The 14,181-nt window shown below is 42.1% G+C and overlaps 1 protein-coding gene across 3 annotated transcripts in view; it reads right to left on the reverse strand.

Annotated features, from left to right (window-relative positions):
• Positions 1-280: 280 nt before the first annotated feature.
• Positions 281-14,181, reverse strand: part of LOC122900622 (protocadherin-15-like) — a 213,162-nt gene continuing 199,261 nt past the window's right edge. For 2 of the 3 annotated variants that reach the window (XR_006383275.1, XR_006383274.1), the window contains exon 7: positions 306-386. The gene's annotated coding sequence lies outside the window, so the exon portion shown is untranslated. The other variant, XR_006383277.1, reaches the window with a different exon arrangement.

Genomic DNA, 14,181 nt, shown 5'->3' on the forward strand with positions numbered 1-14,181 from the left:
GGAATAGCTCATGGGCCATAGGCTCGAGGGAGCCGAGTCAGTCTCCGCTGCAGCAAGCATGCAGGAGGTGGGCTGTGTCTCCATAGAGCAGAGCAGTCGGTGCTGACTAGTTCCCTTACCCTTTGTGGTCTGGTGTGACACCAGCATCCCCGCCGTCGCTGTTCCTGGACCAGAACTGCCTTCGGGCCTGGCCTCTGCCCAGGGTGGGCACCACGCCTGACAGTCTCTCCACACCGACAAGTAAGACATACTCAGGTCAGGACGGGAATGTTGACTTGGGAAAACCTACCAAGTGGGATCTGGAATCCAAAGAGGGGGTCCAAGTTTCAGTCCTGCAAGTGCCCGACACTGGTACCTTGGCCATGGTGGAGTCTGGGACCTGTAAACTGTTATATGGCAAACACTGAAATGTGAGCCCCATTCAGTCCCAGGTGGGGATCTGGTCCCTTCCATCTGATTTGGCTTTTTGCTAAAAGATCAAGAACTCCGAAGTAATATGGATTTTCCCCATCTATAATTTTTAAAACCTTGCTTCTGATTCTAAAAGTTCTTCACGGTTATAGGAAAATATTTGGGAAATACAAAATGATTTAGGCAGAAACATATGCCCTTCAAAACCCCAACTTTGGTAAATGAGGAGTTAAAGTCTTGGTACTTTTACTTCCAAAGTGCTTCAAGTTCATTTCCTTACCATTTTAGCACAGCTTCCTATATTGGAAATACTTGTAATTAACACCACCAAAGTCTGAATGTGACAGCATTGAGAAGTGGGAATGGGGATTCAACTCCATTCAGGCAAGCATCTGTGCTAGCTGAAGGAACTAAGGGGGTGCCTAGGGGACCATCTGCCCCCACCCTCACTTGCCTGAGCATCTGGGTCAGGGACAGGCTCTTGGAGCACAGTGAGGATGCCTAGATGTGTCCACAGTAAGCAGGAAGGGGTGTGGAGACCCCTCACACCTGCACTCTGGGGTCTCACACTCTGGGCTTCCCTGGGGAGAATGCTTTCTGCAACCTACCTGGAGTTCTCATCCCCCTTCCTCAGCTGCCTATTGAAGGGAACCCCACCAGGTGGGTCACAGCACATTTTTCTAATTAGTTTTCCGGACTGCTCAACAAATGTTGAGTCAACAAGCATAATCTTAAAATTCCTCTTCATAAAAATTGAGGTCGTGACCACTGGTGGTTCTGACCTGTGCCTGGCAGAGTCCTTTCCTTTCCTATCTGCTTCCTCACCTCCACCACTGTTCCTGCCACTGACAGGGCTTCCCTCCCCATGGATGCAGCTCCCTGTCCCAGGGATGGCTCCCTCCTCCTGGAGGAACCCCTCTCCATCATCAGCTAACATCCAAGGACACATCCAAGGACACTGTCTTAGAGGACACATTAAATTTAATATCTTTATCTTAGAAGAAAACATAAAAATATATCTTCATGATTGGGGCAGGCAATGACTTCTTAGATATGACACACAAAAGAAGTAAAGAGAAAGAGGTAAATTGGGCTTCATCAAAATTAAAAACCTTTGGGCTGCTATCAAATAATTAGTATTATTAAATAAAGTAGAGACAAACCACAGAATGGGAGAAAATATTTACAAAGCATATATCTGATAAAGAGACTTCTCTCCAGAATATGTAAAGATCTCATACAAGTCAATAATAAGATAACTAAACCAATGGGAAATGGGCAAAGGATGTGTATAGACCTCTCTCCAAGGAAAATATACAAATGGTAACTGGCACACACACACAGAAATGTGCAAAATCATTAGTCATTAGGGAAATGCAAACCATAATGAGATAAAACAATAATGAGATACCACTGGAGACACACTAGGATAGCTAAAATAAAAAGAAAGAAGCAGGTGTTGGTGAGGGTATGAAGAGATGAGATCCCTTATACATTGCAGCAGGAATATAAAATGACGCATTTGCTTCAGAAAACAGTTTGTTCCTCGGGATGTTAAACACAGATTTATCACAGGATGCAGCAGCCCCACTGGTAAACGTGTCCCCAAGAGGAGTGAGAACAGAGGTCAACAGGAAAACCTGCACACGAATGTTCACATTAGCATTGCCTATAAGGGCCCCAAAGTGGAAACAACCCAGTGTCCATCAACTACTGAAGGCATACAGAAAATACAGTATACCATCCAGTGAAATATTCAGTGTAAGAAGTACTGATGTATCCTACCATGTGGGCAGACCCTGGAAAATACAATGCCAAGCAAGAGAATCCAGTCAAAAAAAGATCGTATGTTCTATGATTCCACTTGCACCAAGTTTCCAGAAGAGGAAAATGTCCAGAGACAGAAAGTGTGCTAATAATATTACTAAGGAGTAATAGTGAACACGGGACAGGGGGAAGCATAGAAGATATGGCGTACATGCCCATGAGTGTAAACTTCCTTGGGAAAGAAATGAGCATGTTCTCAAATTAGAGTGTTGTGGTGGTTTCGCACCCTGTAAGTACTTGAAGAACACCGTGCACTTTAAGTGGGTGAATTTTATGGTATGTGAATTTTGTCTATTACAGTTTTAATTTGGCTTTTCCCACCAGAAACTAATATTTAGAAGAGCTGCCCTTTCCATCTGCTACTTTAGCAAATCAAGTCTCAAGACGTCTGTGTTCCTCAGAAACAATTCATTAAGAAATTACCACACCCTGCCCAGCACTGTCAGCAATAAGTTATCTTTTGGAGAGCCATGGACTTATGGTTAAATTCATAACAATTTAAGGAGATAAAATAAGAAGAATAACGGGAGATCAATAGTTCTACAATTATCCGCAGAGCTGCAGCATAATTATATTCCAGACATCTACACCCTTAATGGACTTCTGATAAGAAGCTATGGATTAATAGTCCACATTAACTTGGGCTGAGTTGCAGAAGAAAATCTGCATTTATAATTGTGTCACTTTTGCCTGTTTTGCAGAATTCTATTCTAGACTGAAGTGCACTATGAAAAGATACATTTATAATCAACCACCATTGAGAAGAAACATGAAAGAAACTACCTCATTTACACAAGATCAATAACAAAAAATCAAAAGATATGACAAGAAATTTTGAAGTCATGTACAAAGCCTACGTGAGGAAAACTTCTATTCAACACAAGGTAAGTCTTCTTCATTCTGTTTATTCAATTTCTTTTTAGTAATGATAACTAATGCTTTGAAATTTTGAGTGATATTTAATAACTTTAAAAAAGGATGTACAATTTCCATCTGTAACAAACATGACCTAAGTTAAGATGCACAGCTCTCAAAGTACATTTCAGTAAATACATTTCCTTCCTGGACTGTCCACTCTGAGGGACTCATCGAACTTTAGACCCAAAGTGTATCAGAAGCGACAGTACAATTTAAAAGGCAAGCGTTACTTAATAGATATTTTATGAAGACTATTTCTTTTTATCTCCATAAGAGCTCTAAAAAGAAGACAGTATTTCCACTATGTGAGCAAGAAAGCTACTTCCAAGATTTGGAAGCTCTGCTCCTGGGCGATGAACTCAGATCTGCCTGTCCCAAAGTCCCTATTCTTCCCACTTTCCACTGTCCGTTGGTGCATTAATCTAATAAATAGTACAGAAAATACGAAAGAGGAGTGCTTTGCTTCTAGGCCCATTAGATCCTGAAGAAGATTTTCTGTTTTCATTGGATTCTTACTACTTAATCTCTCAGATCTGAATTATAAGTGTAGACTTCTTATCTTCGCTATGAAGTTATAGACAGTTTGTGAGCAAAATCAGTAATTCTACATTGTATCTTTTGAAGTACCTAGAATTAAGATGACAAAAGAATAGACTTGACAGATGCAGAGAAGTCTTTCAAGGAATATGGGTAGAAGGGAAAAGGAATCAATAATAATTTGACCAGGAAAATCTGTCTTAAACAACAGATTTTGTGAGATATACTCAGTGTAATTGAAATGTCAGTTATTCCTAAATTAATATATACATTTAAAGGGATCCCAGTTAAAACACCAACAGGTTTTGATCTCCTGTTTTTGTTTTAGTGAGTGGTGAGGTCCTTTAGTCAAGCCAATTCCAACCTATTTGGAAATAGACCAAAAAATTTTCACAAAACTCTGAACAGCAGAGAGTGACGTTGCCTACCAGGTAGTGAACATTTGGCCCCCTGTCCTGCGTGCAAAATGCCTTTGTCCTATCCCAACGTTCCCCAAAGTCCTAACCCATTCCAGCATCATCTGTAAGTTCCAAATCTCATCCTCTAAATCATCTACGTCAGGCAGGAGTATGACTCTGAGTAGAGGCCACACTCAGAAAGACTCCATCCATGGACCGGTGAAGAGAGAAAATAGCTATCTTCTTCCAGAATAGCATAGTAAGGCAGGTACAGGATAGACATTCCATTTTCCATAGAGGGAAACTTAAAGGAATAGAGGGGTCACCAAGTGAGTCCAAACTCAGCAGAGCAAGTTCCATTAAGGCTTGGAAGATCCTCTGAGTCTTGGTGCCTTGTCCCCAGGGCTTTTGGGGTGGCCCCGCTGGCCTGGCCTTGAGTCTCTCTGACCTCTGTCTCCATGTCCACATGTGTGTCTTTGGAGTCATTCTTCCTTGTTCCTGAAGGACAGCCTGTGTTTTCCCGCAGGTAGCTCTGGAAGCCCACTTCCTGCTTCTAGAATCTCACAGGTTTTGGATAGCCTCCCTCCATTTATTCCTGTCTCTGTTCCTTCAGGAGAAGCTGGTGGTGTTTCTGCTGATACAACATTCTGTGAAACTGTGCTGGTCTGTGGTGTACATCGTGGGGCACCCATGCCTTTAGACCCCTCTGGCCAAACCCCATCTCTGTTCCTGGCTCTGCTGAGATGTTTGAGTGGGTCCATGGGGCCCCAGTTCATGTCTTCAGCAGAAGGTTGCCCAGCCTCACCTTGGCCCTCTCTCCTGAGCATCCCTCATCAGCCATGGATGGCCTTGTTTTCCCACTCCCAACTAGGATTGGCTTGGGACTAACCCAGTCAAGCGCTAGTCTGTCTTTGCTGAGCAACCCCTCTTCAATTTATCTCCTTCTGCACACATTGCTACAAGCTGAGTGGAGTCCTGCTTGGAAATCTCTTCAGTTATCCTCAGGATCTCCTCAGCTAAATCTCAACTACACCTCTCCATATTTGCCACTTGTAAATTGTTTTTCACTGGACAAAAGAACACAGTTCAGTTGTGTTTTCTGTCACTTTGCAACGAAGATGACCTTTTCTCCAATTTTGGATAACATGTTCCTCCTTTCCTTTTAAGACCTCACCAGAAGCACCTTTAATATTTGTATTTATGCCAAGATTCTGGTCATCAACAACTCGATGTTCACAATGAGAAACTTTCTCTGCCGTGCTTCTTCCCGAGTTGTCACCAGAATCCCCCTTAACATCCATTCTTCCTTCCCAGTTCAGAAGCCACTTTCCTCAGGCGCTGCCATAACAAACAGTCACAAACTTGGTGCCTGAACAGAAGTGTTAAGGTTTTGATAGGGTTAGGGCAAGCTGTTCCTTCTGGAGGCTCTGAGGCAATCATTAGCTCCACACTCTCTCATGGTTTCTGGGGGCTGCCAGCAACCCTTGACATTTCTTGAACTTTTTTTTTTTTAAAATTTTACTTATTTACTTGACAGAGAGAGATCACAAGGAAGCAGAGAGGCAGGCAGAGAGAGGAGGAAGCAGGCTCCCCACGGAGCAGAAAGCCTGATGCGGGGCTCAATTCCAGGACCCTGGGATCATGACCTGAGCCGAAGGCAGAGGCTTTAACCCACTGAGCCACCCAGGCGCCCCTCTTGAACTGTTGATACATCACTCCCATCTCTGCCCCTGTCTCCACGTGGCATTCTCCTTTGTGGCAAACATTTTTCCCCATTTTGGTTTTTTTTACATTCACTATTTAAAGTATACTTCTTACAGAGAGAAGGGCCACAAAATACAACCACTTTTTACAGTTAATTTGCATATGGAAAGTGTTAATTAAAATTTAAGGCTCTCAAAGTTTCTAATTAGCCTGTAAAATTCATTCTGCTATTGGGGTTTGGGTTTTTATTTCTTTTCTTGGTTGTATCTCTAATTATAGACTGTAAACTAAAAGTTTTTTTTTTATATTTCACAAGAGCATTTTAAAAGAAAATCACCAAAGTTTTAAAAATGTATGGCTTCCTAAGATTCAGCTGATGCAAATACTATTAGATAAATTGGTTTCACTGTGAAGTGAAAACTTCTAACAGAAATGGCTGAGCTTTTACTTTATGAATTGGAATTTAGGGAAAATAATCTCAAATACTGATAAGATTTAGTTAAATCATGGGCATAATTCCATCGGTTGGTGATAATACACAAATTTCATATTTTTTATCCAAGTAGCACAAGAATATGGCAAAAAGTGTGGGTTAGCACTCTATTTTTATAAAAAGATTCATTTATTTATTTGAGAGCAAGAGAGAGAGAGGGGCGTGGGGGGGGCAGGGGGCAGGGGGAAAAGGAGAAAGAATCCCGAGCAGACTCCCCACTGGGCACAGAGTCTAAGGCAGGGCTGGATCCCATGACCTGTGATCCTGATCTGAGCAGAAATCAAGAGCTGTTTCAAACCCCTCAGACTGAAGTGGCGGGGGGGTGGGTGGGAGGTTGGGATACCAGGTGGTGGGTATTATAGAGGGCACAGCTTGCATGGAGCACTGGGTGTGGTGAAAAAATAGTGAATACTGTTTTTCTGAAAATAAATAAATTGAAAAAAAAAAAGAAATCAAGAGCTGGATGCTTGATGGACTGAGCCCCCTGGGCATCCCCTCCATTTTTTGAATATACATCCAGGACTGGTTTTTAAGATCACAGTCTTGCATAATAGGTAAGAAGCTGAAATAATGACTGAATCAGAAATTAAGGCAACAGCAATTCATTGACTGGTCCCCATACATCAAGCACATTGATGTCCCTCGTCACAGCAGTGCTGACCCTTACTACTTCATTTTTTACCACATTCATATGTACCTAGCTAACACAGCATCCAGAGCCAGTAGATGTATCGACATCCTGAAGGCACCGAATTTTAGCATACAACTCAGTAATGCCTAGTCACTCTGGAGGACTGTCACTATGACCACCATCCCGTTTGAAAGCATTTCCAAAGAGGCTCACACTCCTGTGCTGTTGGCTTCATTCCCACTCCAAGCCGAAGTGAGGGCTAATGTAATTCCTGTCTCTACAGGCTTGCCTTTTACAGACATTTCATATAAATGGAATTTCACAATCTGTGCTTTTTACAAATGTACTTAGCCTGGTATGTATTGAGGTTCATCTCCATGGCAGGATGGATGTGCACTTGGATCATTTCTACTTTTTGCTCTTCTAAATCATGCTGCCAGGAACATTCATGCACACATCTCTGTACAGACACATATTTTCATTTATCTTGGATGGATATTCAGGAAAGTCATTGCTGGGTGATCTAGTAAATTTACATGTTCATTTTCAAATAACTGACAGATTGTTTTCCACGGTGGCTGCACCTTTTTGTGTTCCCATGAGCAATGAATGAGGGTTTCAATTTCTCCTCAGCTTCTCCAACACTCATTCTTGACTTATATTTTTTTCACTTTATTTTTTTAAAGATTTTTATCTACTTATTTGACAGAGAGAAAGAGAGCACAAGCTGGGGAGCAGAAGGAAGAGGGAGAAGCAGACTCCTCTCTGAGCAGAGAGCCCAATGTGGGGCTTGATCCCAGAACCCAGGATCATGACCTGAGAAGGCAGATGCTTCACCCACTGAGCCACCCAGGTGTCCCTGTCTTTTTTTCTGTGGTCATCCTTATGATTATGAAGTGACATCTCATTGTGGTTTTTATTTTCATTTCTCTGATGGGTAATAATATTGAGAATTCTGCCTTGGGCTCATTGGCCATTCTATATAAATATGCATTGATGAAATGTCTATTCAAAATTTTAGCTTATATTTTACTGCCTTTTTGTCTTGTTGACAAAAAGGCAGTAAAATGTGTTTTAATTAGTCAACTAGTGAACCATGAGAGACTATGGACTCTGAAAAACAGTCTGAGGGGTTTGAAGTGGCGGGGGGGTGGGAGGTTGGGGTACCAGGTGGTGGGTATTATAGAGGGCACGGCTTGCATGGAGCACTGGGTGTGGTGAAAAAATAATGAATACTGCTTTTCTGAAAATAAATAAATTGGAAAAAAAATTAGTCAATTAGTTGACTAATTGAGCTGCAAGATTTTAGAATCTATTTGGGATGCAAATAATTTATCATACATATGTTTTCAACATTTTTTCTTCCCATCTAGGACTTGTTTTTCACTTATTAATGGTGTTCTTGAAATTCAAAATGTTTTCATTTTTATGAATGCGAATTTGTCTTTAATCACATGTGTTCTTGGGGTTGTAGTAAGACTGTCTAACCTTAGTCCCTACTCTGCTGAAAGTGGAAACTGAAGTTTCATGTGGCCCAGGAGATGCTCAAGGGCACGCATGTGTTCACAGGCAGGAAGTTGTCCCTATGCCATCTCTCCTCTCTGCTCACTGCTACCAGGATTCAATTCATGGGAGCCCAGATGGGGGACGTCTAACCCTGGGCCTGCAATTTCCCCAGTGGTGGACATATTTTGAGTGACCCAAGCCCAGGAAGAAGGAACAGACCTGTCTTCCCAGAAAACACCTCGAGCTTCTTCTGTACCATGTGAAATAAATGTTTTGTGAGCAAATACATCCTATAAGAAAGTTTCTGATGATCCCTTCATCACCCTAAAGTAAAACGAACAATGCTCTTCTCTGATTTTAAGATACAAAAAGTAAAAATGTAAGTTAATTGGCCTTTAAACCTTTTTTTAAAATCTTCTATATAAACAAACTCTAGGAGTGCCTGGCTCAGTCAGTTGAGCACTGGGCTCTTGATTTTGGCTCAGGTCAAGATCTCAGGGTCATGAGATGGAGTCCCTCGCCGGACTCTGTGTGGGGATTGACTCTGCTTCTCTATCTCTCTCTCTGCCCTTCCACCAACTCATGTGTGTGGGGTCTCTCTCTCTCTCTCTCTCTAAAATAAATAAATAAATCTTTAAAACTTTTCTATAGGAAAACCAGGGGACCAACTGTTAAGTTTAAAGTAATCAAAAATTTCAACTGCATTACCCAAATTATTATAATGTGCCAATAATTAAGGTCAGTCACAGTGTATGTTGGTTTAATGTTAAAACTAACTAAAGAGACTTTATGAAGAATACATGGAGGAGACTAGTTCATGTTGTGAATTTAGGAAGCATTTCAAAAATGTCCTTGTGGAAGGCGGCCTCGAAAGTGACCCCAATGACCCCTACCTGCTTGTGTTCCCACCCCCTGAATTCCCCCCATGTCTTAGACTTGGGCTAGGCTGAATGATCTGCTTCTAACAAATACACAGCAGAAGCACACACACAGCACTCACAGCACTGCCATGGTAGGTGACAACATTATGTCGGCATGCCCCTGGCCCTCCCTCTCTTGAGCACTTGCTCTGGAAGAAGCCAGCGGCCATGTTGTGAGCTGCCCCACCAACATGCCACGTAGTAAGGTCCTGGTGTCTCTGGCACACAGCCAGAAAGCACCTGGGGCCAAGGAGTGCCAGTCTCCAGTCCTGGGAGTGATCAGGTCTCTCAAGGGATCCTCATCTTTGAACCTACAGGAAAAAGTCCTATCCTTTAAGTCTGTATGACTTTTGTATAAACTACATATTCGAATTAAGTGGAGTTCAATCAGACCAGGAGCGGGCAAGAGGACTTTAAGTATTGCATCATGATCCAAGCACGCTACAGGTAAGGGCTAATGAGAAGTGCTTTCAGCAGCAGCTGTCACTCCACCAACCTCTGGGGGTGTGGGTGAGCTCGGATTCTGCCACGAGGACATCACAGTCAAGGCAACACCTGGCATCTTAATTATTGAAGGGCTGCACAAGGATCTCTCGTTCATTCAAACTGCATGCTTGTAATTCTTGACGACAGACGATTAGAGGTAAGGGGTCCATTTATATTCTCTTGACCAGCAGTTGTGTAGATGAGGGTACAACTTAAGATCGAGCAATTAGAGGGAGTGAGATTTCTTCTAACTTATCTCTCTTCAGTTATGTTATCAGGAATGATTCTAATGACTCCATGTGACTAGCATCATAGTAACAAGGATGGAAATATACAGGGCATCCTATAAAGCAGCGCTTCTCAAAGCACAGCATCTTTTCTTAGAAAACCAAGTGCCCTGTCTCCACCCCCAAACTACTGGACCAGTGGAGGAAAAAGTCCCCATTGTTTTCAAGAATGACGTTTAGTTACCAGGACATCATCAGGACAGATCAGGGTGCTGACTGAGAGGCCAGTCTCAAAGGGAAGAATTCTGTCTTTGTAGTATGAACAGTGAGGTCATACATCTAGCAAAACAAAAACACTCCAGTAAACCAGGTTTTTAAAACGGGTTCTTTTTACATCATTATGAAAGATTTTCTGAAAGAAGTGGAAGGAGTTTGGATGGGACATTAATGACTCATGTATTTTTTTTTGTTTTATTTTGTTTTGTTTTGTTTTACAGTGGGTTCAATACCACTCAGAGCACACAGGTTCTCTATGATCAGGCAGGTCTAGGAACAGCCTTCCCTGGCTCCTCTTGAGAAATGTGGTATTGTCGGAGTCTTGCCAGTGTCCAGATCGTAGAAGAGCTGAGGTGAAGGGCGTGAGGCTGAGGGCTGGTCCATCCATTCCTTGGGTTCAAGGATGAGAAGGGCAGAGCCTGTGTGAAGGGCTGTGGGCACAGGGGCCGTTCTGATGGATCAGGACTTGAAGGAGCTCAAATGAGAAGTTCTCAGGAGAAGGGAAGGATTGAAACAAATTTTCCCTTACTCCCCCAGTGAGGATGTGTGTCTCTCTTCTTATTTCTTCATGTTTCTGAAAACATTTTGAGTTGTTTTTCATTTCTGCTGCAAGAGCAAATTTTCTGTCAAATAAAAATGTGAACTGAGAAAATTAATAACTAAGAGAAAAGGGGTGAGGTGGGAAGGGGTCTGCACAGAATGACCTGCAGGCTCAGCCTGACCTGCTGTCTTACTGTCTCACAATTCAGTCCTGAGGGAGGTTCTGGGGCCTCTGAGGCATTTTGCTGTCCTCTCCAACTGCAGACAACTTTCATCATCTTTCCCTTCTTCTATGTACTTCAGTCCTCCCCGTGTTACGGTCAGAGACAGCCCAATTTCTAGATTTCTAGAGTGCAGTCATCTGACTGTTTCTTTTTACTCATGCCCTTTATTCAGCTGTCCTGTTTGCCCTTAACTCCCCATGGCCTGACCCCTACAGAAGCTGAGACCATGGAGGATGACATCAGGAGGAGCTTGGTGAGGACCAGGCCTAGGAAATACCACTGCATCAAAGGAGGAGGTTTTGGGTAACACTTCAGAGAGGAACCCCTGGAAAGGGCCATGAGGAGGGGGAGTATCAATGCCCTGTAAGATACTATCACTCTGGCTATTCAACATTAATATCTACAATCCCCATAGTTGGGCTATGAAAAAGGAGCATATTGTACAAACACATATAGAGAATTGTTTTACTGCATTTCTACTATATGTATAAAAATTCTATTTATAATTCTTTGAGCACAATTATATATTTTCATTTTCTTTTCAGTAATGTGTATTTTAGCTCCATAAAAGTACTTTTTCTAGGGGCACCTGGGTGGCTCAGTTGGTTAAGCATCTGACTCTTGGTTTTGGCTCAGGTCATGATCTCATGGTCGTGGGATTGTGCCCCGAGTCGGTCTCTGTGCTCAGAGGGGTCTGCTTGAAGGTTCTCTCTCCTTCTCCCTCTGCCATTCCAGCTCATGCTCTCTCTCTCTCTCTCTCTCTCTCTCAAATAAAAAAAAATCTTAAAACCAAATGAAACCAAATGAAACAAAATCTTTTCTGGTTACTGTACATATGCCCCAAGGTTGTTAACCCAGAGAGCCACTGGCCTGAGGCCACACATGTTTGGTCTGACGCACCACTGCCTTTCAGCTCTTGTGGACTCCATTCTCCCATCTATTTCTCAGGGTCACAGATTCTAAGAGGCTTTGCCACAACATCCCAGGGTCCCAGGGTAGCCACATCACAGCATGAGATCCATATGTATGGAGACAACCACAGTCCAACTCCAGAAAAAAAGAGTCACAGGGCATGTATCAAGGAAGAAATAGAATTTTATGTTTGCATTTTAAGTTTAGGCACCATCAGAAGTACTTGTATTGGCACTGGCTTGTTGTCAACAGGGTAACAGGGAAGCAGCAGAGAAACACTATTTCAAAAGCTAAAAATCTCACTAAATTCTTAAGATGTTATGAAATAAAGCTTTGATTCTGGTCCACAAAGCAGCCCCTGGAATGTTTCCTGTGCCCTGCATAATACTTTCTAGCAGATAGGTCTTATTTTTTGGTGTTGTTATTACTTACATTCCTTTTCCCTAGTTTTTGGTTGACTTTATTATTTTGCTTTATTTTTAAAGCTTACAAAATGAAGGGTGTAAGCTATGCAGAAGACATAAGGGATAAAAATAAAGGAACACCCATGCATAACTCCTCTGCCTAAGAAAGAAAACTCAGCCATGTCTTCGCAGACCTTTATTGGTCCATCTCTACTCCCATCCTGTTGGTTATCCCCATTGTTCCTCCTCATAGTTTACTTGATGGGAATATACGGCTGAAGAAGATAACACTTTGAGTTGCATACTTTGAACTTTAAGTAGAGGGAATAATATACTGTGTGTATTCTTTGACTTGCTTTCTGGCTCAGTATCATGTTGATAATATTAAATCTCATAAACATTCATTGTGGTCTATGGTCATTGCTTTATTATATCTCATCATAAAATTAAATTAACCAATGCATCCATTCTAGTTGATGGGATTGGGTCTTTCTCCCATTTTTCATATTACAGTGAAAACAGCTATGCATCTTTTCAGGATCTTGGAGACGGGGCTGAAATTTATTTAGAGAGTATACAATAGGAATGGCTGAGTCCAAAATTTGACACATCTTCACATCTACGAAGCTTCAACAAACTGTTTTCTGAGATCGCTGTGTCCTCATGAGCAGTTAAAAGGCTCTGGAGGTCCATGTTGCTATGTAGAGTTGATAGTGTTGCTCTTTTTAATTGTGTCCAACTTGGTGGTTGGGAAATGGGATCTCTCTATGTTTTAATCTTCATTCCCTTCATTACTAAGGCAGCAAATAAAGAAAATAATTTTTTAAGTATTTTATTTATTTATTTGACAGAGATAGAGAGAGAGAGATCACAAGCAGGTAGAGAGACAGAGAGAGGGGGAAGCAGGCTCCCCGCTAAGCAGAGAGCCCAATGTGGGGCTCGATCCCAGGACCCTGGGATCATGACCCGAGCCGAAGGCAGAGGCTTTAACCCACTGAGCCACCCAGGCGCCCCTAAATAAAAATAATTTTATTTAGACAAACCAAGAAGGAAAAATGGGAGGGGGCTACCTCGGATGAAGGATCAAATCGGGTGTCTCCTGTGGAGAGTCATCTATGTAGACATGAGAGACGAGATGGGCTGTGCCAGGTAACCAGCTGTGGGCAGGGGGATGCAGACAGAGGGAGTGGTTTCTAGCAGTTCCAAGAGGCAAAACCCTCTTTCCTTTTAAGTTCTGTAAGTATTCTTAGCTGGTAAATTAGAGACCTTGCCAGACAGTTTCATCTAGATTAGGAGACTAGGGAGAAAAGGGAGAGTGTAGGGAGACATACTTTGTGCCTATTTATTCTCTTAACTGGGGTGAATTACTTTGCATTGTTAGAAAAGGAAAATCACACATAAAAACAGATTTTTAAAATCCTTGAGAAGAATTAATCTGGCATGAGTCATGCAATGTTTTAAGCTTAAAAGAATCATTAAGAGCTTTCTAGGTTTGGAGAAATATATACATATATATAATCTGTCATATTTAAGATCTGCATGACTTGCCTGTGTTAAATCTAGATGAAGCATTTCTAGCCCATTGGAGATGCCCCTTACTGTTCCCAAGTTCCGTTATATGTAGCTGCAATGGGTCATTCACTATCACTTGAATGTTGAGTCAAACTGAGTCACCATTCACTCCTGGAAAAAGACCCACCTTTAATGATCAGTGGAGTCCAAAAGAGTCCAATGGGGAACCTTTCTAGTTTTTCTTAGTTAGTCACT

Source organism: Neovison vison, chromosome 2 (genome assembly GCF_020171115.1).
Source record: "Neovison vison isolate M4711 chromosome 2, ASM_NN_V1, whole genome shotgun sequence".
Classification (NCBI taxonomy): Eukaryota; Metazoa; Chordata; class Mammalia; order Carnivora; family Mustelidae; genus Neogale; species Neogale vison.